Source organism: Myotis yumanensis, unplaced genomic scaffold (genome assembly GCF_028538775.1).
Source record: "Myotis yumanensis isolate MYYU_CA2020_CCGP unplaced genomic scaffold, mMyoYum1.0.hap1 SCAF_10, whole genome shotgun sequence".
NCBI classification, from domain to species: domain Eukaryota; kingdom Metazoa; phylum Chordata; class Mammalia; order Chiroptera; family Vespertilionidae; genus Myotis; species Myotis yumanensis.
The window spans coordinates 43,564,951-43,590,087 of record NW_027223761.1 but is presented as its reverse complement, the minus strand read 5'-3'; the positions used below and the strand labels follow the sequence as shown (position 1 = coordinate 43,590,087).

Sequence of the window (25,137 nt, the reverse complement as noted above, 5' to 3'; positions counted from 1 at the left end):
CTAAGAAACAGCGAGGAAACACACAAAAAAAGACTTTTAACAGGTTTAGAGGAGAAAAGCCCAAGCCAAACAGGGAGCCTTGGGCGGTGTGGAGTGACTGCACCCCACCGAGCCAGGGGAAGGTGCGCACTCACACACATTGCACACACGTGTGCACACACTCACAAGCTACACATTCTCACTTGTTTCACACACATGCAGATGTACCATCAGAGCACCTTACAGTTTGCAAAGAGCCTTGTCATGAATCATCTCAGATGATAACAAGGGGTGGAGAGACTGTCCTTGAATTGGCTGAGGACCTGGTCTAGAGACGGCAAGAGATATGAATCCCAGAGATCCTAAGAGGCCAGGACTGTCCCATAGGCTGTGTTGCCTCACTTTTCCCCAGGGGTGGTGTCAGCAGGAGTTGAAAGGCAACAGAAACCCCAGAAAAGTTTACCCCAGCTCCCCCAGATACACTCATTTTCCCTGCCTTGTTCCTCTTAAACAAGTCACACCTTGACTTAGGGACACACTTTCCCCACCGGTCATGGGGTCAGCTTCAGGGTCTCTTGAAATGAGCTGGGATGGCACAGGCCAGAGCTTCCCAAGGACCTCCTCTGGGGACTTCCATCTGGTCACCTAATCATGGCAGCCCCTCCCCCACAGGCTCCTCCTCAAGGAACCCTCACCAGCACAGGACACGTAAGTTTTCAAATACTTGGGGGGAGACCACTGTTATCCCTGTTTTACAGAGTAAGAAATTGAGGCCCAGAGAGGAAAAGTGTCCTATGTCATTCAGGACTCAAACCCCGGCTGAGGTGGTTGCCAATCCTGCCTCCACTATTCCACTCCCCCACCATGGCCCAGCCCCGTCCCCATATCTCCATCTCCTCTGCCCTCCACCCTGCATAGCCTGCAGGCTCCAGGCACAATCAGGCCTCGGAGGGAGGAGGAGCCCCCAAGCCTGCTCCTGCTCCTGCTCCAGTCTGCGAGGAGCCACGATGGCTGCCTGCGAGCAGACTGTGTAGGGAGCTCTGAGAGGAGGTAGGGGCCCAGGGATGCTCGCAGCATTGACCCAGGACACTCACCCAGGAGTTAGTGAGCTCCACGTTGGCCGGTGAAGTGTTGGAGCAAATTCTGACTCCCGGAGCAGCCCCTACTGCTAGCCAGTTTCTGCGCCACAAACGGTCACGTGCACGTCTCCCAGAAGTCCCAGAAGGCAGCCGATGAGGAAACTGAGATATCTGAAGGGGGAAGTAACTGGCCGCAGCACAGAGCTGGCAAGGTGCAGGCCTGGGACCCAACGCCCAAGAACATACCAGCTCAAGTCCCTAACACCAAGGCTGACTCAGCCCCTAACCAGCTGCGAGCTGTCACTTCACCCTGAGTGTGCTCATCAACTCAGCCTTGAGGGCTGTGGGGAAGACTGAGTGAGGTAACATGTAAGGACCAGGGCTTGACACAGGGTAGGCGCTCATCAGGTGACCATTTTTCTCCTCCTCCTCTCCACCCCACCCCTCAGCCCTCTCCTGGCCTTTCTCAAGTCTGGAGAGAGCCCTGGTCCTACTCATTGCTGTCACAGGGAACGATTAACCTGGTTTTCTCAGCAGTGCCTGGAAGGTCCATTAAGAGCGGCCGAGGCCCTGAGATGAATGGCTCTGTTGACTGCAGCTCTGACTCCACTGGTCCAGATGCCACCCTGTCTCCTTGGGGACTGAGGATGGCTCTTCAGATTGAAGGGGACTTGGAGGAAAATCTGAGCCTGGTCACCACCCCCTTCCCTAGCTCCAACCCATCCATGAGCTTGGACTGGATGAGAAGGAAGCCAGGGTGGCTCTGCCTCGGGCTAATGGTGGACTGGATGGCCCCTCCCATTCAAAGATGAGTCCTCCTCCTTCTCTTCCTCCTCTTCTTTTTTTTTTTTTTACGGGCACTTATTGGGCGCCTTCTCTGTGTAGGTAATGTAAGGCATTCAAGAGCATAAAACAAAGAACTGCCCTTGTAGCACCTACATTCTAGCGTGGAGACCAGTTTATTTTAGTTGATGAGTAGTGATTAAGAACTACAGCGAAACATAGGGAGGGTAAGCAGCAGAGAGCCAGTGAGCTGCAATTTCAGACAGGCCGTCTGGCTCCGTGGGGAGTATGCTGGGTCCTCTTCTCACACCACCTCCTGCCCAGCCTGGAGGAGCCTCCAGGCCCTGAGCCCCCTCTGTGTGTCAGGCCCTGTCTTGATTGATCTCAGCAGCAGGCCAGGGGCCAAGGCTAGGGGCTCCCTAGGCACAGGCTTCAGCTCAGGACTACCAGGGCTTCCTTTACAAGCTCGGAGAGGGAGTGCATTCTCCAACCAGCCCCAGTGTTCCACTGTAGAGAGAAGACCCTGGGCTCAGAGCGAGGCAGAGACGTGTTTGGAACACACAGCAACGCAAAGGTGTCCTTGTTCCCCTTCCTGCTCTCTTCTCTGGCATGTCCACAAGGGTGGACGACGGGCTGAGCCTCACAGCAGAGCGCTGGCCTGTGATGGGGCTGTCTGTGCCCTCAGCCAGCTCCTGGTAAAGCTGTGTGAGGTGCTCCTCTCTTGGGCCCACCTGGGGGTCCCAGCCTGCCCCAACCTTCCAGTTCTTATTCTCTAAGCCCCAAGAAAGAAAACTTCTTCCAAGCCCAAGTTCAGGAGACGAGTTTTGGCCAACTATGCCTCATGTTGCTGTGTGACCCCAGGCAGGTCCCATCCCTCCCTGGGCCTGGGTTCCCTCATCTGTCAAATGGAGGAAATGAAGGCACCTACCTCTCAAGGCTTTCATGAAGAATGAGGAAGACACCGGAAAGAAGGCAGTTTGCAAAGCTTAGGTGCTACCCAGATGACAGGGCTTGTCATATGTTCAACAGCCTGGCTTACCCGAATCCCTCTTCACGCTGTGAGGCCCTGAGTCAGCCCCCAGAGCAAGCCCTTGGCCTTTGACAGGAAATAAGTGGAAATTCCACAGAACCAGTTCTTCAGAAAAGACAAAGCCACATCTGCTCCCAACCATCTGGCAGGCAGCTCAGGAAGGGCCCCTTCTCTGTCCTTGTGGTGAGAAGGTGAGGAGGGAGCGATGGGAAGGGGCAAGGCTGGGAGGCCTGGGGAGCTTGTGCCGGGAAGAGAAGGAGCAGGCCTGAGGGAACTGTGAGGGTCACGCATCTCCCACCTCAGGCCCTCAGACTGGAAAGGACGTAGTTCATAAATGTCAGGCATATGCATGTTTGCATGGGGGGCGGGGGGTGTCAGCCATGTGTGGGTCTGACCTGGAAGTTGCACATGTACTCACATGTGTTTGGAATAGCACCAATGCATGTTTGCCTGTGCCTGTGTCTCAGCATGTGATGTACACACATGCACACACATGCCTATTCCTGGGGAGCCCACAAACCCAGTTCACAGGCCTTGTTTTCCCGGGGGGAGGGGGTGGGCAGTTTTTGTCACAATCCCAGGCTGGCTCAGATGCCACAGGCGATTTGTGGGGTTCCTGGTCACTGCAGGTTCTCAATTTTCCCCAGGAACAAAAGCACTTAGACAAGAGGGGGAGGAGGAAGGCTTAGAGGATTAACTCGGGCTCTCCCAGGTCAGCCCTGGGTGTAGGCTTCTGGAGGGGGTGGTTGGGAGGGGGGTTGGTGTGTGCCCAAGGCCAAAGCCCTCCAGGGGTCCTCAGACCCTCCACAGCCATTCCTTCCTTCAGACACAGCAGGAACCCCTCAGCCCCCGCACAACAGTCAAGCACCTCACAGTTGACACCCTGCATGTCCTGTTGCTCCAGCATTACGCCAGGCTGACCTTAGACCCAGCCTCCAGAGCCCCCACCCCCAAGCAGCCACTGCCAGCTGGGGTTCAGGGTACCTCCTCCTGGCTCTGGGCTGGGCTCCCCGTACAGCACAGGCCACTTCATTGAGTGGGTCTCACCCCTTCCTGAACCTTGGTTTCCCCAGCTGCAGAGTGGAGCTATTCCTGTCCACGTGAGTCAAGGGCTGACAGGAATAGCTCGCACACAACTGGGCACCCGAGACCACCGCCCATTGGTCCTTTGCTGCTTCCAGAAGCCAGGACGAAAACGCTACCCTCAGCCCTCTGTCTGGGACAGCCTGGTCCTGGTCTGATAGAGCAGACTCGGTACCTCTGGGATTCAGGTCAGATCCTGAAGAGAGCTGCCCCCACTTCAGCTCTGCAGGCAGCATGCTTGGTGGTCCTGCAGACCCGGGAAGGCCGGTCCCTCTCGCTGCACCTGTTTTCCTTCTCTGCAACCTGGACATTTTGCAGTTCTGTCCAGGTCTGGGGGCTGTTGCTTACCACTGCAGGAAAGCACAGAGGAGCCACAGAGGCCTGGCAGAAGAGAAAAGAGGGTGTGCCCGCGGGTGCAATCCTGCACTGGGGCGTGCACAGCACACCCAGACCCTGACGCAGCTCCATACAACCCACACAGGTCCACGTGTGTGCATGTGCCCAGGCACCTGCCATCCCAGAAGCACATCCCTCCCATCATGCACACCTGCCCCGCACGGGTATGCATTTGCATGCAGCTCCGCATACACAGGGCTTCTGAGCAGCTCAGCAGCAAGTTTCACACAAGGACCAGGAAAGGGAGGGAGGGGAAGAACTGAGTCCTCGGCTGCCCAGGCTCTTTCTCAGCCCTCACCAAGGGGTTACCAAGAACACAGATGTTCAGTTTTTCCTCCTCAGCCATCCGGCACAAGCCCTAGCCAGAATGCTCAGGGGCCCCTGACCTGTCCAGCCAGCCACCAGCCCTGCTTGTCACCAGCCTAAAATGAGGCTGTAGGCTAATTGATCACTGGATTTGGAAGCTCAAAGGACAGAATGTGGGAAAGTGGAGTTCTAGCAGGGACAGGGCCATTCCCAGGCAGAGGGAGCACAGCCGCCCCCCTGGAGCCCGCACCTCACTAGACTTTAGGTTCATTCACGTACTTAATCTACTGAGCTCTTCTGGGTGCTGGTGACTCAGTGGTGAAGAAGAGCACCTTTGTCTCAGACTCAGCTCAGGGTCCAGCCTCCTCAGGTCTTCGGGATGGGGTGGGGGCCCCAGTCCCAGGCTTCTTTATCCCCCTCTGGATCTCTGGGATGGATCCCAGGCACCGCCTGACCTAAGTCCTCACGTACAGACGCAAGTGTGAACTCTGCTCAGGATCACAGGCATCCTCTGAGATCATGTCAGGAATTCACGCTGAGGCCCCACCCACTGACTCAGACTTCAGGCACAGATGTACACACTGACATTTGGGAAGCAGTGATCTAGAACATTCCACACAGAGCTGGCTCCTCCTCCTGCCAGCCCTCCCTGGATGGCTGAGAGACATTCGGGTCATAACTATACTGGCAAGAACACAGTGCCTATACTATCTCATTTAATCCTCACATGCCCCTATAAGATAGGTACCATCATTATTCCTGTATTACAGATGGGAACATGAGGCACGCTGAGTGCTTAATAACTTGCCCAAGGTTCTTAGGGATAATAGTAGCAAAGCCAGAATTTGAACACAATGCTTTGAACCAATACACTGCCTCATTCAGCAGCAATAGCTCCATGTCTGGGTAGGGGTCAGTGTGGAGGGAGAGGCCATAAAGAAAAGTGGCCTGGCTGGTGCGGCTCAGTGGTTGAGCATCAACCTATGACCCAGGAGGTCACGGTTTGATTCCTGGTCAGAGCACATGCCTAGGTTTCAGCCTCGGTCCCCAGTAGGGGGCGTGCAGGAGGCAGCTGATCAATGATTCTCTCTCCTGAATGATGTTTATATTTCTCCCTCCCTCTCCTTTCCTCTCTGGAATCAATAAAAATATTTTTAAAAAAATAAGAAAAAGAAAAGTGAAGAATCCAAGGAGCCAGTGGACCTTCTCATAAAAATCAGGAAATACTAGGTTTTACTTATTGATTGCTTTAGAATTTACAACTCTGTCCATAAAGGAGCTCAGACAATACTTACGTACTACCAAAGATTCTATTAGACCAGTGGTTCTCAACCTTCCTAATGCCGCGACCTTTTAATACAGTTCCTCCTGTTGTGGTGACCCCCAACCATAAAATTACTTTCGTTGCTACTTCATAAGTGTAATTTTGCTACTGTTATGAATCATAATGAAAATATCTGATATGCAGAATCTATTTAGGCGACCCCTGTGAAAGGGTCGTTCGACCCCCAAAGGGGTCGTGACCCACAGGTTGAGAACCGCTGTACTAGACAAAGGACAGAAAAAAGCAGCAGCAGAAACCTAGACTAAGATGGCAACTGATATTCCTAGCAGCCAAAGTAAAAAGGAGGGAAGGTTGGGGCTGGAGGTGGGGAGGCTGCTGTGAGGATTCCAGAACTCGGCCAAAATCACCCAACAGGGCGGAGACAAGGGGACCAGTGAAGAGATATTTGGGAGGCAGGTTCAACGGGACTTGACAATTACATGGGGGGGGAGTTAAGAAGAAGGAGAAATGGAGGAAGACGCCCGGGATGCACCCAAACCCGTCACTCTTGCCAGGTGGCTGGCTGAGGACAGAGGACACCCAGGTAAGGACTGAGCACAGCGCCTCACAGCAGGTGCCTGGTACATGCCTGCCACCTGCGCGGCTCTTTGTTCAGGCCAACACCTGCTCAGGTGTGAGCCATTCCCACGGTCCTCCTGCCTCACACATTGGCCTCCACTCTTCCTCCAACTTCCTGGGGGCTTCTGCTTACCACATCGGCCCTCTGAAGCCATAGCTCCCTCCTTCAATCACTAGCTCGGGGGCTGGGGCAGGGGTTGATGATCATGGGGAGATAATCATGGAGAGTTTCATGAATCCACAACCCTGCTGCCCGAGGGCCAGGGCAGGGCTGGCAGGAAAAATGCTGCAGGGCAAGGGGTGACACCCAGGAGTACCCACCCCGCCCAATCTCTTACACTCTCAGCCAATCCTGGGTTCTTCCAGAGGACAGCACCCCCGCCCCCTCCAGACCGCCAGTTCTTTTAGTTCTGAGATCAATTTCTCACACATGGGCTGAGGCTGGGTGGGGAAGAGGGGAAGGGAGACAGGAGACATGCCTTATGCTGCATTTTCACATCTCTTCATCTGATCCTTCATTTGCTCACTCATTCCTCACTCGTTCAACCGTTCAACTGTTTACAGACTGGTCAAGGTCCAGGCATTCCACAATAGTGCTGATGTCCCAGTGACGGGAAAGAGAGGTCAGGGAGTTTCAGCGCTGTGTGTCGATTTGCCAGATGAGGAAAATGAGGTCTGGAGAGGGACAGTGACTTTTCCAGAGCCACACAGCTGAACGGGGACCGGCCATCAGCTGTCCACTCCCCAGTCCATCACCAGCAGGGCTGCACATAAATGGTGCTGTTTCTGCTAACTCCTCAGTCCTTTATTCCTCTCCATGTTCCCTCCAGGAACCGGAGACCCTACCCTTCCCTTATCCTGAGGGGACGGATGACGATCTGGATCCTAACCTTTCCCTCTCCTGGACCACCTCGCCTGAGAACCACAAGTTGCTCCAAGCACCCCCACTGCCCGGGTGAGGAGGGGCCTTTGTTACCCATCCCAGGAGGCATGTGGCCATTTCCCCAGGGAACTTCCCTCACCCCAGAGGAGCCGAAATGGCTATGACTGGCTACAGAGGGATCTTTCCTGGGGCTTGACAAGTGATTTCGCAGAAGTGACCCCTAGTAAGTCTTCCCTGGTTGTTTATAAGCTAGAAAGTGTCCAACTGCCAGAGCTGGGCTAGAATCCTCCGGCATTTGAACTGGGATCAGAGAATGTTACAGCCAGAGCACAGAAAGTTAGAGTTCGGGCCATAAATTTTTAGAATGTTTGCATTGAGATTATGGACTCTTCGGAGTAAGGCTGATAGGATCATAAACAGTGATAGCTGGGGTTGTGGATTAAAGGCAACCGGGGCCAGAAGTGATGCCACACCACTCTGTCCCACGTCGCTGAAAGCTGAGAAAAGAGAGCCGGCCTTGTCACCTTGCCGGTCGGGGCTGGACCGGCCTCCTGCTGCCCGCAGAGTGCGTCCTGGAGGCCTTCAGGAGCAGCACTCAGGGCCTCTGGGCCAAAGCACTCCTTGCCTGCGGACATGGGGACAGTGGTCCGCCTCTGCCCTGGCCCCAGCCTCACCGCCAGCCCGTCAGAGCACCCCGTCACCACACTGGATATATTTAGGTGCCCTCCCCAAATATGTTTCCACAGCTCCCAACACTGCCTTTTATGTCCCCTCATCCTCTGAGGCCTCCGGGCACCTTCTCTAAGCTGACCCGATAAAGTCACTAGGAACAAGGGCTCTTGCTCTGCCAACACAAATGTTTTCCCTCCCAAACCCTCAGCCTGAGGGTTTTCCTGGCCCACGTTTGCCTGGAGCTCAGACCCACCTGCTCTAACTCTGTCCTCGCAGCCTCCCTCCAGCTTCCAGAACCTGCCTTGACTTTCCTCATTCTAGGCAGAGAGCACGCCTACCCCTAGCAGTCCATACACACACACACACACACACACACACACACACACACGCTCAAGGGCACAGGCAAACATTTTTCTGTTCCTCTGGTATTTGTCAGGAGAGAGAGGCCTCCATCCAAGCTCCATGGCTGCCTCTGTACTTGTTTTTTTTTTTTTTTTTTTAAATATATTTTTAATGATTTCAGAGGAAGGGAGAAGGAGAGAGAGAGAGAGAGATAGAAACATCAATGATGAGAGAGAATCATTGATCGGCTGCCTCCTGCACGCCCCACACTGGGGATCAAGCCCGTAACCCGGGCATGTGACCTTGACTAGAATCGAACCCAGAACCCTTCAGTCCACAGGCAGACGCTCTCTCCACTGAGCCAAACCAGTTAGGGCCCCCTGCAGTTCTCCTCCGGCCTCTGTCCCATGCCCCATCCCAGGCCTTGCCAGAGACTTGGCACCTTCCCATTTTAGACTGCATCTTCCCAGAAGCCAGATAGTCACTGAGAGTTCAACATTGATAGAGCCGGGGGACAGGAATGGCTACCCCAGGCAGACTTAAATGCGGGGGGGGGGGGGGGGGGGGGGGAGGGCTCTCAGATTCCCACCTGCCTGGCTTATGGGGAATCACTGGTTCTGTGGGAATTGAGGGTCCCTGGGTGGGCAGGAACCCACTCCTGTCGGGGCGGGGGGGCTCCATCATTATTATCATAGTTTTATTACCAGCTGTTGAGGGTTCTTAATGTGTTGGAGACGGCGCCAAGCACTTTATATCCAGAGACTCAGTTCTCACTATAACCCTACAGAGCAAATACTGTTAACGTCTCCATTTTATAAAGGAAGAAACTCAGACACAGAGAGATTTTTACTCCAAGCCCTGCATGTACAGAGTGCCGGAGCTGGGATTTAAACCAAGCCTGGGTAACACAACTGCATCAGCTGCATCAGCGCTTCTCCCCTCCATTACCTGGCTCAGCACACACACAGGGCAATGCATGTGCCACACACAGGACACACATCTCACAACACGACAGTCCCAGGTGGTCGCCGCTATGGGAACCCCCTCCCCTGTGGTCCTCTGGGGTCCGGCAACCTCTTCTTGCCCCACCCGCGGAGCAGAGGTGAGAACCTCATTGGTGGTCAGGGCTCCTCCCCAGAAGCCAGCTCCCCTGTCCCCACGCTAGAAATAATCAAGACAGAGCCCACACTGTCCCCACACCACCGTGACCCCCTCTGTCATGCACAGCACCGATGGCCTTACACAGCTCCCGCTTCCTGCCACACAACGGTGCTGACACATGCACACAGCACGGCCACACGGCCACCTCCCTCCGCAGGTCTGGGTCCTGCCGTCCCTGCTGGGAGGACAGGCGGGAGGTTTGTTCTGTCCAGGTGCCGGAGGGCTCCCAGCACAGGACAAACCTGCTCATTATCCAGTGAGTCAACTCGCTGGATGGTAACTTCTCAGACCGATATATTTACTCCAAAAGAAATGCAGAAATGTTACAGAGGAATGCAAAGTCCACATGTATTTTGAAGAGTGAAAGATGAGACTCTAAATAAGCTTCCAGGGTGTGAGAAAGTGCGTGGGACTATTTGCACTTCCTCCACCCAGATCCGGGGTGAACTTTTACTCGCCCAAGCTCGTAAGGGTGCTGGGTGGAAAAGTCAGAACCATCCTGGGGCTGTGGTAACAGTTATATCAATGCTTCTCACCTCCATTACCCGGCTCAGCACACCACACAGGGCTATGGGTGTGCCACCCACAGGACACGCATCTCACAACACACACAACACACAGGTATGCACCAATGTGCCTTGGCTCCTGACATATACCATGGGCACACACATGGAACCCCTGGGTTGCCTTGGCACAGTCACCCAAAGCTATAGATAGGTACCCCATACCCTTCGTGCACACTGACACACACCACAATCCATTGGTTATACTGGGCACACCACACACATACCACACACTAATCGTCGCATACGATCCAGCACACAAGCACTGCCCACTCTAATCTCTTACATACTGTCCCCATCACACACACACACACACACACACACACACACACACACACACACTCATCCCCAGAATCCCACCGGGGCCGCAAGGGGAGCCTGGAGTGGACAGACCTACACTGCAGCCCCCTCCTCCCCCTCCACCCGCGCACCCGCACTCCTGCCCCTGGGTCTCCGCCTCCGCACAGCCCTTCCTCACCTGGGCCGCTCAGCACAAGCAGGGGCTGAGCCAGGGACGCACTCCTCAGGCGCTGGGAAGCAAACCTGCAAACCCAGGGGCAGCACAGGCAGCAGCTGCAGCTCCGGTCCCAAGCGTCTCGTCTAGTCTCGTGCACCCCGCGTCCCGCTCCTCAAGCGCAAAGGGGCGGGGCAGGGGTGGGGCCAGACTAGCTGGCCGGGCCAGGCTACCAGCCCCGGGGAAAACAGGCGTCAGGGAAAGGCGCTCTGGGCTAGGACCTGGGACTCCTGGATTCCCACCCAGGTCCTCTGGCGACTCCTACCCTTCTCTGGCCTCAGTTTCCCTCTTTGCATTGGGGACAGTGGCTTAAGGGGTGATTCCTCAGAATTGGCTCTGTCATGGAATGGTGGGAGAGGGGTAACACTGTTATTTCTTGAGCACCTACTATGTGCCAGGCACCTCATTTAATCACCATAGCAATTCCAGAGGAGTTCTTTTTTAAATATATTTTTATTGATTTCAGAGAGGAAGGGAGAGGGAGAGAGATAGAAACATCAATGATGAGAGAGAATCATTGATCGGCTGCCTCCTGTACATCCCATACTGGGGATCGAGCTCACAACCCTGGCATGTGAACCTCCTGGTTCATAGGTTGATGCTCAACCACTGAGCCACGCTGGCTGGGCTCCAGAGGCGTTCTTAACTCCATTTTACAGGAGGGGAAACCAAGGCACAGAGAGCTGCTGTGACTTGCCCAAGGTCACACAGCTAATAAATGGCAAACCTAGGATTTGAATCCAGGCAGTCTGACTCCAGAGCCTAAGCGCCCCTACAGCGTGGGTTGGTGGCACTTTCCACACCGTACACTGCTCCCTGAACCTCATAACCCCGGGGCTTGATGTTACAAATCCATTTTAGATTAAAAACCTGAGGTTCAGGGAGATTATTTTACCCCAGGTCACCCAGGGGGACATCACACTGAAGAGGGGATGGTGTGGGAGATGCTGGGGATGGTGTCAGGATAGTGTCCTGGGACAGCACCTGGCCCGTAGTGGGTGCTCGTCAGTGTCAGCATTCCCCCTGAAGGTCACTCCCCTTCCCTTTCTTCTTTTCTTTTATCTTCTAATATCTTCTATGGACAGTGGCCTCCAATTCCATCATCCCTGGAACCTTCCATGACCTGTAGCCCTCAGACAAGCTGGGCCCTCCTCTCACCAACCATTGCAGCTTTTATTCAACAGTTATGGAGCCTTGCAGGGTAGCTCAGGTGGTGAGAGCGTCATCCCAACGTGCCAAGGTTGTAGCTTTGATCCCTGGTCAGGGCACACGCAAGAATCAGCCATTTAACGAGTGGAACAACACGTTGATGTTTCCCTCTCTCCCTTTCTCTAAAGTCAATTAAAAACAGACAATTATTGAGTTCCTACTATGTGCCAGATTCTGTGCTAGGCGTTGAGGATGTATATGAACAAAACAGTCCAAATAGCACTGGCCTCATGGACTTTATAACCCGGTAGGGAACACAAAGGGTCGCATACATTTATACATAATTATACACTGCAGAAAAGTGGAGGGCTAGCGGAGCGATTACAATGGGAGGGCATCTAGTTTACATTGGGAGATCTGGGAAGGCTTCCCAGAGGAAGTGCCATTTAAGCTGAGACCAGAGTGAGAAGTTGGCCTCAGCAGGTGACAGTGAGGGGAAGAGTCCCAGGCAGAGGGAACTCTACAGAGGGCTTGAGACAGGGAAGGGTTTGACACCGTCCGGGTAATAAAGCACAGCCAAAGTGTGTGTGTGTGTGCATGTGTGTGTGCGTGCGTGTGTGTGTGTGTGTGATGGACAAGCCAGGAGGAATTGTTGGAGATGCGGCTGGAGGAGCAGCAGTGGCCAGCCCAGCAGGGCCTTGTGGCAATGGTCTGGAATTTAGCCTTTGTTTGAAGAGCTGTGGAAGTCACCAAAGTGTTTAGAGCAGCAGTGACACAATCAAATCTCATTTTAATAGAGCTTTCAGGCTGCTGGATGGAGAATGAGGGAAGAATGGGAGGGGCCAGGTGGCAGCAGGAGCCCACCTAGAAAGCTGTTCCTTTGGGAGGCGATGATGGTGATGGGCCCAGGGAGAGGGTGGAGGGTGGAGATCTGAGGACAGACCCAGGGTGTTCGGTGTCATGGGCTGTGGTGGTGGCCATCTCTCTCTGAAGAAGGGGCCTTGAGGCAAGGCCTTATCTGCCAGCCTCTTGTAGAAAGGTGTTTGCCTGTGACTCAGTGGACGTGGGCCCCTAGAGACCATCACCTGGGGAAGCTGTGTCATCTCCCTTCATGGTGGCCCTTCCAAATCTTCCCTCTCCACAGCCTTAACTCCCCGACACCTCGATCTTAGCTTAGTGGATTCCATTTTCTACCTTATTTGCCAAGACAATTCACCCATCAAATGCTCACTGGCCCTTCCCTGTGCCAGGCAGACAAAGCTCAATGGAGGGGGCTCTCTTCAGGTCCTGCCCAACTTTGCTCAGCATCTGCCTCCCCAAGTTTCCAAGAAGTGGCTCTTCCTTCATCTGAAGGTGAAAGCCCCAACCCTACCCAGAGCTGCCAGGTCCCCACAGCCTTGGGTACCCGACCTTCTCCTGGTTCCCTTCCCTGCAGGCCTGTTGTCAACAAAAGTTAATTGCTACCAAACTAATGTCAACAATAATCTCAAATCTGGGTGCAGAAAAAGAAGAAACTTTAGTCAGATGAACAGCTGGCAAAGCTGGGAAACAGCCTCCGGTGGAAACGGCAAGTGCACTCAACTGAGACAAAAGGGAGGCTGCCTTTCAGAAAGTTCCCGCCCTGGTTACTAATTGGTCCATTTTATTCAAATAGAGATTCCAAATCTGCGCTGTCTAATTGGTCCAAACCTCATAGTCCTGATTGGTTAGAATTGTGCATTCTGATTGGCTGTAATGGAGCTGCTCTGATTGGGCATTATAGACGCAAATGAGGATATAGCTGTGCAGTTCTGATTGGACAGGGCAGCTTTCAGTTCTATTGGTATAAAGACAATGCCAGGGTTGACTCAGTTGTCAGGAACACAATGCAGAGGCTGGCAGCTCAGTCTGTAGCTTTCCCCTCAAATGCCGTGTGCTTGAGAGGCCTCTGTCAGCAATGGCTGCTAGACTCTGGTTATGAATTTGGGCCCAGTTAACCACAAGGAGTTCTTGGCAGATATAGTCCTTCTTGGGGCTCACACGATGAACATGCTCCAGCATCTTCCCAAGCCCTGCCTTAGAGCCACCTCCTCTGGGTATTGCTCCCTTCTCTTCCCTTAACTGCCAGGGGTTGGTCAGGGAGGAGTTGCCTACTCTGCAGTCCTCTGCCCATTTATCTAGCCTCTATGCCCAGAGCACTCCCAGTGACCTCCATGCCTCTGAAGGAGTGCATAAGAAGTCACCCCACAGACACATTCAAGAACTCTCCATATGGCCCCACAACAACCTTCCCCATTCTCCTCCTGCTTTCCAGACACCTTCCAGGGCTCTGTGCCCCCATTGTTGCTCACTCTACACATTCTACACATTCTCCCTGGGGGAGGGTAGTGTGCTGGACAATCACAGTTCCCACATTCAACCAGCCTTTCTCATGCGCATAGACCTACTACTCCCTGGACAGCTCCCTTTCGCTGATTAAAGCGCCCTCTTCACTACAGTAATCCCCCCCACCGCCCTGTCTGAAACCAGCCCCTCCTTCCATCCCCAACTCATATCCAACATTTATTGAATTCCCACCATGTGCCAGGATTAATGAAGAATTTCTTAAACAAAACCAACAACAAAAAAAGAAAAAAAATTATGAAGGAAAATATTGCTAAACTCAAGCATAATAAAAAATTTTAAAATTCTGTTACTCCACACACACACACACACACACACACACACACACCACAAACTGAGGGAAGATACTTGCAACACATACAACAAACAACGGATTATAATTCAGCACATATAAAAAAAACTCCTATATATCAATAAGAAAAAGCCAAACAACCTAATAGAAAAATGAGCAAAAGACACAAACAGCCATTTCACAGAAGAGAAAGCAAGTATGGCCAGTACACATATGAAAATATGTCAACCTCACTATCAACCAGGGAAATTTCAGTTGAAACCACAGTGAAGTACCATTTTGTACACATGAGATTAGCAAAAACTGAAGAGTTCGATAATACCAGGTTTGTTGAGAGTGTGGAGAGATAGGAACTTTTGTGCACTGCTGGTGGGACTAGAAACTGAACACAACTAAAATGAAGAGCAATTTATCAATATCTAGTGGCTGAAGATGCACATAGTCTAAGACTAAACCGTTTCACCCCAACGTATATAAGCAGGAGCAACTCTGGCAGGCGTGTACAAATCCACACCGCAGTATTTTTTTCTATTTTTTTTTTTTTATTGCTTAAAGTATTACAAAGGGTATTACATATGTCCCCTTTTTCCCCCCACCCTTGACAATCCCCTGGCCTCCCCTCACCTCAATATTATGTCTAAAGCAAAACATTGGGAACAATCTAAATACCCATCAATAAGAGAATGGAGTCCCAGGGCCCTCCGTGAGAAGCTGCGGGGGTGTAAGTAATAGTGAGTGCTGAGGGTCATGGGCAGAGACCTGCTCCAGCATCTGCTACAGGGCAGAGTGGAGCCCCATTTACTCCTAATAGGCTGAGCCCTGGTTCTCCAAAGCGGGCAGAATTTGTGTTGAGTCAGGGGTATGGGGATTGGCTTAGCGGCCCTGATTGCTCCCCAGTGGTCTTCCCTCAGCCCTCAGTCTTTCTTGCCCAGGCCCTCTAGGGTTTGAAGACCCTCACTTGATTTCCATGGAGCCTGTGGTCCAGCCCCGGGAAATGCCTGTTCTGATGAGCATAGCCAAGTGGTTTGATCCCTGCACCTACATCAAGTCAGAGAAACTTGATGGCTCTTTAATAAAATCAGATCCCATCATCCAGGGTTGGCAGTGGCTGGAGACACAGATTTGGGACTTAACCAGCTTCATGCTTGGTTCCCTAGGCTGTAGGGTAGAAGAGAGAGAGAAAGACTGAGAAGAAGGTTTAAGATGGAGCCATCTGGTAAAGGAGGGGAGACAAGATGACGAGGGATGAGCCTGAGGAGCAGCCGGAGCAGTGTGCAGAGCACTGTGGTGTCACTAAGGCCAAGGGCTCCGGAGGAGGAGGGAGACTCAGAGCTGGGCCCGGGAGCCAGGCCTCATTCCCCCGGCCCCAGAAGAGATGAACAGAACCCTCCATTAAACCGTGTCTGGCAGCAAACTCATCTCCTCTTTTCCTCTCCCTTCTCCTCCTCCCTTTCCCTGCCTCTATGACCTCAGAAGCTTTAGCAGCTGGCAGGTCTCCAGTGAGACCAATGGCTGTACGAGCTATGTCTGGCATTTCTAACGACTCCTGAGACTTCCCCAGCCCCTGTCAGTCCCCAGCCTTGATGCGCCTGCAGCCTCCTCGTGAGGCTAGTGCTGCTCTTTCAGCCCCAACCCCTTCCCTGAGGTCCAGGAGCCCCATGGCGCTTCTGTTCGCCCTGTCAGTCCAGCAGCCGTGGCCAGTCCATGTCCTGAATAGGGGCACCACTTCCTGAAAGTCCCCCCTTTCACATTCCCACCACATTCCAACTGCCCAGCCAAGTGTTAACTCAAAATTCCTGATCAGGAATTCTGTCTGGGCTCTGAATTCCTCCCTGCCTCCATGAACACTGATGGAAGATGTGGGTGAGTCATTGCCCATTGCTGGGTCTGTTTCCTCAACTACAAAATTGCGTTAGCCATCCCGGCCCTGCCTCCCTTCCGTGGCTGGCTCTGAGGGTTCAGACTTTGTAAATTCTGCTGTTTATACATGCAATTCTTTATCTTCTTAGTGAGTCCTGTTCATCCTTCCAAGCTCTACTAATAACATATGCTACCATTTATGTCACATGTGCTCTATGAGCCAGCATTGTGCTAAGTGTTTTGCATATATTATCATGCTTCATTTGTACATGGAGTCTGAGTAAATACTATGATTATTCCCATTTCACAGATGAAAAAACTGAGGCTCAGAGAGTCTGCATGACTTGCTTTAGGTTATACGTCTAGGAAGTGTGGGTCAAAACTAGAACTCAGGACTTCTGAGGCAAGATTTAGGCCTTTCTCTTTTCAGCCCAGCTCCTTCCTACCAGAACCATGATCACCAGAGCTGTTCCTGATTCAGAAGTTAACATGCATTAAAGGGAGCATAGTGCCTATGGGAAAGGAGGTGATAGTCCATAGAGGTCTGCTGCTCAAACTACCTCTGGAGCCTCCTTGGCCTCTGCAACACTGCTTGCTGCTGGGGGCCTAAGGGGTAACAAAATCAACAGGTGGAGCCAGAAGCCAAATTTCATGAGAGTTGAGCCTGTGGATCAGGGGACAAATCCTTCACTTGATACCAACAGATTCCTGTCCCTTTTAAGTCAGTCTTGTACATACTGACATTGTTTGGTTAAATAGTTTACACTTCATAATGAAGAGAGCGTTGATGTTTTCATTAATTTCAGCTCTCTAAAAAATCAACAAATCAATGTCCAAAGATTGGAAATGACCTAAATATTTATTCATAGGGGACTGGTGAAGTAAATGATGGCTGTAAACAGAGCAAGTAAGCTTTTTGTGTACTAGTATGGAAAGACCTTCGAGAAATCAGCAGAAAAAAGTTAGAAGTATGTGTGTAAGTACGCAGCCTTTTGTGTGTAAAGGAAATAAGAAAGAGTACATGGCTTTTAGGGCTTCTATATGCGTACAATTATCTGAAAAGATAAAGGAGAAACCATGAATGGTGATCACTTACTAGAATCAGTGAGAGAGACTCTTAACTGTTTACCTTTTGGCACTTGTTTGTTTGTTTGAATGGAGTGAATGCATTGTTTAGTTGAAAATTTAATAAAAAACAAATACATCATTTTTAAAAATCAGGATGTCACATTTATTGTCCCAAATACTCTGGCTTAATAGTGTCCTATTATTGAGAAAAATTATAAATTTTTATAAACAAAAATTTATATGGGGATTTGCTCTTTTCTAAGTAGTTTTGCATAAATTAACACACTCATCTTCTTAAGCCTTATATAGAACAGATGATTACTCTCATTTTTCAGAGGAGGAAACTGAGGCTCAGAGAGGTCCATGGTCTTGTCCAAGGTCACCCAATCTATAAGGAAAGAAGCTGGAACTGGAGCTCAGAGGGCTAGTGACAGGCACAAGAGAAAATGCACAGCAAAGACCACACCTTTGCCCGTCAGAATCAGTCACTCAGAAAAAGGAGAAGAATATTTCTGTCCCCTCGAGTGGTTTGAGGATTAACTGAGGTGACGTACGTAAAATTCTTAACACTGTGCCTAGCAGAGTCAATAATTAAAACCTTTCTTTAACTATTACTTAAATAATGGAGTAAGATGTTCCAATTCAACTGATATGTCTTTCTTTTTTTAAAAAATTATTTCTTGTTTATTGCTACATTTATATAAAAAGTTTGATATATTTAGTAAAAGAAAGCTGCTGTGTATATAAGGAAAGTTGTAGGAAGTTAAAAAATATATGGTTTTAGTATTTGGAAAAGCAGTTACGAATTGCTTCTTGGGTTTATTTATCCAGGTGATCAAAATTCTGGGTTTGTCAGAGAAGTAGGAAGAGGGAGAGATAGATAGAAACATCAATGATGAGAGAGAATCACCGATCAGCCGCATCCTGCACACCCCCCACTGGGGATCGAGCCCACAACCTGGGCATGTGCCCTGACTGGGAATGGAACCGTGACCTCCTGGCTCACAGGTCACCGCTCAACCACTGAGCTATGCCGGCCATGCTCAACTGATATTTCTTGAGCTCCCTACATGACTGCTGTATAATTTAAGAAGGGGAGAAGCACTGGAGAATGAAGGGAATTTGGGAAACAACCTTTGCCCTAACAATACTTACGGTCTTATTGGTGAGAGGAAGTTTAAGGAGACACACCCCTCTTCTCTAGGGTCAGTGTATTATTGTCAGTGTTTATCTGATTTTTCCATGTTAAACCTCACTGTAAAATTAAAAAGCAGCTGAATTGTTTATCCAATTTTATGTGCGGTAGTTTTAAATGGCAAAGTTTGCAGTAAGAACTAAATGTTTTTTCAGAATATTTGATGCCATTTTAGATAGTGTTGTGTGAAACTTTTATACTACCCTCCACCCTGACATCCTGGGTACATACCTAGTCCTCTAATCATCCTGTATTAATACTGTTTTGGGTATTGATAGTGATGTTGTCATGTGTTATCTTCATTATCTGAAGTGCTGTTTTATTGACATACATAATGCTTACATTTGGATTTTGACAATTCGCAGATCAAAAAATAACAGAATAATGCTGTTTTCCACTAAAAATGATGATATAAGAAAAGAACAGCACTGTTCTTTCCTATTTGATCCCCCCACACAAGCTTTAGAATAAGAAGATGTGATTCACAATTCCAATGAAAAAGCCTTGACGACTTCCTTCTCTCGTGTGGAATGGACCACAGATGTCCTTACTCAACAGAGAGCTCGGTTTGGTAGAAATACCTTCACCTGCCACCACGTAAAGATATGGCTGCCAGAAGCCCTCAGATGTTGCCACTCTTGGAAATACATAGGAAAGGCCAGAATAACAAAGGCAAGGGTAGCTAGGATAATGGACCAAGGTCAGGAGGGTTTGCATCCACCTTGAGCTGCTTAAGGTCAGGTTGGGAGAGAGGCATTTCATCGGAATCCTGCTGCCTCTTCCAGTAACAAAACTGACAAGAAAGAACACCTCCATAGTTTTTGGTACTTCTGGGTTTAGGTAAGCAAGCTGCAGCATTCAGCTTTTCTCCAGGTGACTTATAGACTCACTGTATATGTCCAGGATTTGGAGAAGAGCAGGAGACAGAATGGTGCCTGACAGTAATAAAACATGTCCAGGTCCCTTTCTCATCACCTGTGCACCTTGTAGATGGGGTAGTCAACCCCATCTACAAGGTGCACAGGTGATGAGAGAGCAAGGAACGAGCCAAGATTACCTGTGAGGGAAATGATGGAAATAGTCTGAAGAGCCTGGCTAGTGTGATTCAGTGGTTGAGCATCAACCTATGAACCAGGAGGTCACAGTTCAATTCCCGGTCAGGGCAAATGCCTGGGTTGTGGGCTCGATCCCCGGTAGAGGGCGTGCAGGAGGCAGCCAATTGATGATTCTCTCTCATCATTGATGTTTCTATCTCCCTCTCCTCGCCCTTCCTCTCTAAAATCAATAAAAATATATTTTTTTAAAGTCTGAAGAAAGACTGAGCATTCCTCCATATAGAATAAACACAGGAACAAAATCTCTCCATGGAAAAACATCAATAAATAAAAATTTGGATCTCCTTACATTATCTCTACTTTCCTGGATTTAAACCAGCATCTTTCTTTTTTTCTCAGGCTTTTATCAGGGGGCTCAGCATGGACCCTGCATTGTAATAGAAAACTCACCAGTTCATAGGCCCCGGAGAAGAACGTTTAAGATACATGAATACTACTGATCCAAAGAAAAGAGAAATGGTATTGATGTGAGAGCTACAGGTGCTGAAGAGCTTTGATTTGACTTGAGCAGTTTAGATTAAATGAAAGAAATTAAGGCTGGATACTGTGATATTAATGCCTATCCAAATGAAAAGTACCACCTCAGTGACATAGGTGCTGGTGCAAGATGTCTAGAGGACCAAGAAGTTATCATACAGGTAATGGCTGAGACACTGCCCTCTCAGAAGGTTGGCCTAAGCATATGCCTTGTATGGGCAGTGGCTCCAGCAAATCCCATCACACACACACACACACACACACACACACCCCTTCAACACACACACCAAACATACCTGTGGCTAAAAAGGGGGCACTATAATAAAGCTAACTAAAAGTGTCCTCACAGGGCGATCTAATCATAAATTCCTAACTGGGCAGGTCATGGTAGGTAATCATGCCTCAGGCATGTTTTATTTCTTTAGTAAAAAATTTTCTTTGCCTTAAGCAAGCCCTGTCCACTGTTTTTGTGCATCTAGGTTAACACACCTTTGAAATTCCTCTTACCCTGGCTGGGTGGCTCAGTTGGTTGGAGTGTCGTTCCCATACGCCAAGGTTGCAGGTTTGGTCTCCAGTCAGGGCACATACAAGAAGCATCTAATGAATGCTCTCTCTCTCTCTCTCCCACTCTCAAATCAATTAAAAAAAATAAATTCCTCTTTTTTAGACTCCTTGGAAGAGAACCACCCTCAAGAGAGCACATCATCTTAACTATCCTGTAATCTAATCCCCATCTTGCTTTCTCACCTTCAAATAACCTTCCTTGCGTTTCCTCCTTAATTTCAACTGCATAAAAGAAATTACAAAACTGTCATTCTTCGGGAGCATTTGAGATCTTGCTTCCCAGCATGACTATCAGTTTGGTTTCAATAAACATAAAAATGCTCTGCCGGTTTGGACATTTCTTACATCTGATGCAATGATGAATTACAGGTGGCTACAAAGCAATCCTAGGTCAGTAATGCCAGCACATGGTATTTAGACATGACAATAAAGAGAAAGAAAATCAGCGGAGTCATGCAACTGATAGAGGAGTTGATGTTCTTTGACTCAGAGGTCTTCAACATATTGGGGGTAAAAACAGAAGTCAGTGAAGCATTGGTTGAAGAGGAAATAGAGCATGGAGGTGTGAAGGTAAGAATTTAGAACAATTGAGAGTGCTGAAGGCCAGCTTCACCACCATCATGACTTGTTGACAGCTTGTGAACCCAGTAAGGGTAAGTTCAGGCCCTGAGAAGTACTTTCCACCAGGCATCCCCATGTGGGGAGAGATGTGTAAAGAAAATGCAGCCTTTTCACCTGTAACAGACCCCTGGTTCTCATGAGGGCCTGCCCAGCTGAGTGGCAGATGCCTTGGTCTGCTGCAGCTGCCGTAACAAAGTACCATGGGCTGGGGGCTTAAACAACACAAATTTAATTTCTCACCGTTTTCGAGGCTAGACGTCCAAGATCACAGTGATGGCAGCATTGGTTCCGTCTGAGGGCTGTGAGCGATGGATCTGTTCCAGACCCATTTCCTTGGCTTGTAGATATCTGTCTTCTCTCGGTGTCTTCACATCAACTTCCCTCTAAAGGAGACTGTGTCCGAATTTCCTCTTCTTATAATAATACCAGTCATCCTGGATGAGGGTTCACTCCGGTGACCGCATTGTAACTCAATTACCTCTTTAAAGACTTCTTCTCCAAATAAGGTTACATTCTGAACTACTGGGTATTAGAACTTTGAAAGATGAATTTGTGAGGGAACACAATTCAGCTTCTAACAGGGGAGAAAAAACAAAATGTGGTCCAGTCTCTTCTCTGTTTCAGATTTCCTCCCCCTGCGTTTCTTCAAGATAAATGGCTACTGAGCGTAGGGAGTCGGGACCTTACCCTTTGTCCCAGTGAGGGGAGGCGGGACCTTGGCTTCAACTTTCATTCCTGTGTCTAATTCCTGTGTCTACTCCTTTGCCATGCCCCCCCATTTATTTAGGAAGAGACCAGATTGTTTATCTTGTGAACGTTCTCAAGTTCTGGATCCAGCTAACTGTAGAATGTTGTCATTTCCATGTTGTCAATTAGCATGTTCTTCGGTACCCTGTATTTCCTGGAGAAAACTGGTAGTTAAACCTAGAGGTTTCATCAGATTCAGGTTTAGTTCTTTGGCAAGAACTCATAGGTAGTGATGTGTACCTCCTTTAGCTAGGTCCGTGGTCGGCAAACTGCGGCTCGCGAGCCACATGCGGCTCTTTGGCCCCTTGAGTGTGGCTCTTCCTAAGCCTTCGGAGTACCCTAATGAAGTTAATAACAATGTTCCTACCTATATAGTTTAAGTTTAAAAAATTTGGTTCTCAAAAGAAATTTCAATCGTTGTACTGTTGATATTTGGCTCTGTTGACTAATGAGTTTGCCGACCACTGAGCTAGGTGGAATGACCCCCTGTAGTTAACGTGACTGGTACCCTCTTTTGAAACCAGCTGACGCCAGTTCACCCAGGAGGGGTGGGCCTGTATCACCTGAAAGGTATATTCTTATGCAGAGAAGTGGGCCCATTAAGTTGTTTACTACTTTGGAGGACACAGCTCTTAACAAGCACGTACTGTGTGGCCACAAGCTCCCTGTGTCAGCAGGTGCCACTTGACTATACATGACAAGCCCCATCCACTTTGGGGGGCAGCAACCCATTATCTTGCTGTCGCCCAAGACACTGCTTCTGTCCATAGATTCCCTTAATAAACGCCTCTCCTCCTCTCCCTGCCTCCCAATAGCCTCCTCCCCCGATCCTCTATGCAGAGAAACTAGAGGGAAGGAAAACTCTTTTTAACTTGAGCAGGACTGTGAGTGAAATGCTCTTTGGGTGTGACTCTTCCCCGACAACCCGGAGATTGACCATGTCCTCTGTTGGTGGCAGGCTGTCCAGCAAGGACTCTCTCCCCTGCACATGTGTGTCTCTACCCAGGGAGATGAGCCAGTGCGGTGATCAGCAAGTCTTCACGGAGGCAGCGTTTTGGAAGTGAGCCTCGGAGGAGGAGGAGACGTTTACCAGGGGAGCAGGGCACAGTCCATCGGGGGCACTGCAGCCAGAGGAGCAGCACAGGCAGAGGCAAGATGCCTGGCACTGATCCTGCCATGCACCCAGGGCCTGCGGTTACTACTCGGAGATGCTGTGCAGCTGCCCTGACTTCCCTGGCGCCCAAGACATAGGGCCATTTCCTAATCTATTTAATAAAAGACAAACACTCTGGTGTCTGCTCAGTTCAGCCCAGGGTCTTGGAACAAATGGACCGGATTAAAAGGCCCTCATAGGGGGATTCAGGGGAAGAGGAAAAAGCCATTGATCAAATCAACGCCCAGCCGCCCTGGGGCTGGTTTGTGACCTGCGTTAGCAGAATGCTCCCTCGCACTCTGCTCTCTTCTCCCAGACACTGCCCTAGACCCAGGGACCTTCCCGACACCCCTCCCCTATCCTCCGCTCCTTTGCCCCGCCCACTGGCCAGCTGTGTGGCACCTCACTAGACCTCCTCTGGATCGCAGTTTCACTGCCTGTCAAATCTTGCAGGAAAAAACGATCAGGAATCCTGTTGACTATTCCTTCAAAATACATTCGATTTTGATCCATTTCTCACCACCTTGCGGGGGCAGAAACATAGTTTTCCTCCCACCTTCCTAAGTTCTTCTGGCTGGACTAATAATCAAATGAATGGAGCAGGAGAAAATGACCAGGTTTATTACGTATGTACGTACCGGTTCCCATAAGACTGTGCGACCCGAGGACACATCGGGCTGCCGAGGCTTATAAACCATTCCGCACTAAGGAGAGAGCGACAGGGGTCTGGGATTTCAAAGGGATGGTAGACAACTCAAAGGTAGACGAGAAAGAGCGAATATGTGGTAAACGAATTCTCGCTGGGCCACCCAAACCATGGGACACATGGGGGAGACTAACGCTTGCTTGTGTCTACCAGTGAACTCCGATATGCTAACGTGACGAGGTGCCCTTCCAGAAGCAGGTTTTTCTGATTTCCTTCGGGCAGGTAAAGGGGGAAGGTCATAGGTTCTTTCTGAGCCTTTGGTTTCTTACTAACCAGCTTAGAATCAATATCCTCAATCCCCGCTGGGAGTGGAATTCTTGCAATATCCCAAGGAAAACAATTTTCTGAGACTCGCGTGGTAGAATGAGTGATCTTTATTTCTGTGGAATTACATCCCTGAGTCTCCAAGCTCCCATTCCCCCTCGTCCCACAGAAGGACGGTAGCTCTGGCTTCAGTTGGGCTAAAATCAGAGCCAGTGTCCAGGTTCCCTCTCCGCACTGGAGCAGCCCCATGCAGCATCGGGCTAGCTTAGCTCGTGTTTCCATCAGCCCATGGCACGTGGGGTCTGCATGGCCGTGGGCCATAGGGTGAACGCAAGGAAGCCAGAACGAGGGAGCCCCCAGAGCCAAGAGTGCCAAGTGCATGGACCCCTTTGTTAAGGGGATTTTCTATTCCCCAGTTTTTGTGGGCTTGCAGTGGCCCCACCCATCCTGGCCAACAATCTCTGCTCCCAGGTATGACAGGCACCCTCTAAATGTCTATGGTGGGGACGTGAGGGAGGGGCCCAAGGGCTGGCTGAGACTTCCTCTCTCACCTTGGTGTTTCCCACTCCACCCCTAGGGCTCCGCCCTTGGGCCTTCCCCTCCCATATGACTGAGAGCTAGATGCATTTTATCTGCTGATGTGCTGGGGGGGTCCACATTGTGGGGAGTGGGTAAAGCCTGATTTCTGCCCAGATGCAGTCACACCTCCCAAGGGATAGAATCCAGTTTTGGAGGCAGCCATGTGAGGAGGCAAGGACTTCTAGGGGCAGGCAGAGGGCGGGGCCTCTGGTGGGGGCAAAGCACTGGAGTGGGGCAGGGAGGTAGCTGGGTGTGCCAGCCTGGAGGAGGG

General features: G+C 50.3%; 1 protein-coding gene across 5 annotated transcripts in view; it reads right to left on the bottom strand.

Annotated features, from left to right (window-relative positions):
- P2RY6 (pyrimidinergic receptor P2Y6) overlaps positions 1-22,052 on the bottom strand; it is a 44,858-nt gene extending 22,806 nt beyond the window's left edge. For 2 of the 5 annotated variants that reach the window (XM_070425583.1, XM_070425588.1), the window contains exon 1: positions 21,658-22,052. The gene's annotated coding sequence lies outside the window, so the exon portion shown is untranslated. Of the gene's footprint in view, positions 1-1,073; positions 1,193-10,658; positions 10,744-21,657 lie in introns of those variants that run through there. The other 3 variants (XM_070425585.1, XM_070425590.1, XM_070425584.1) reach the window with 2 other exon arrangements.
- Between the last annotated feature and the right edge of the window lie 3,085 nt (positions 22,053-25,137).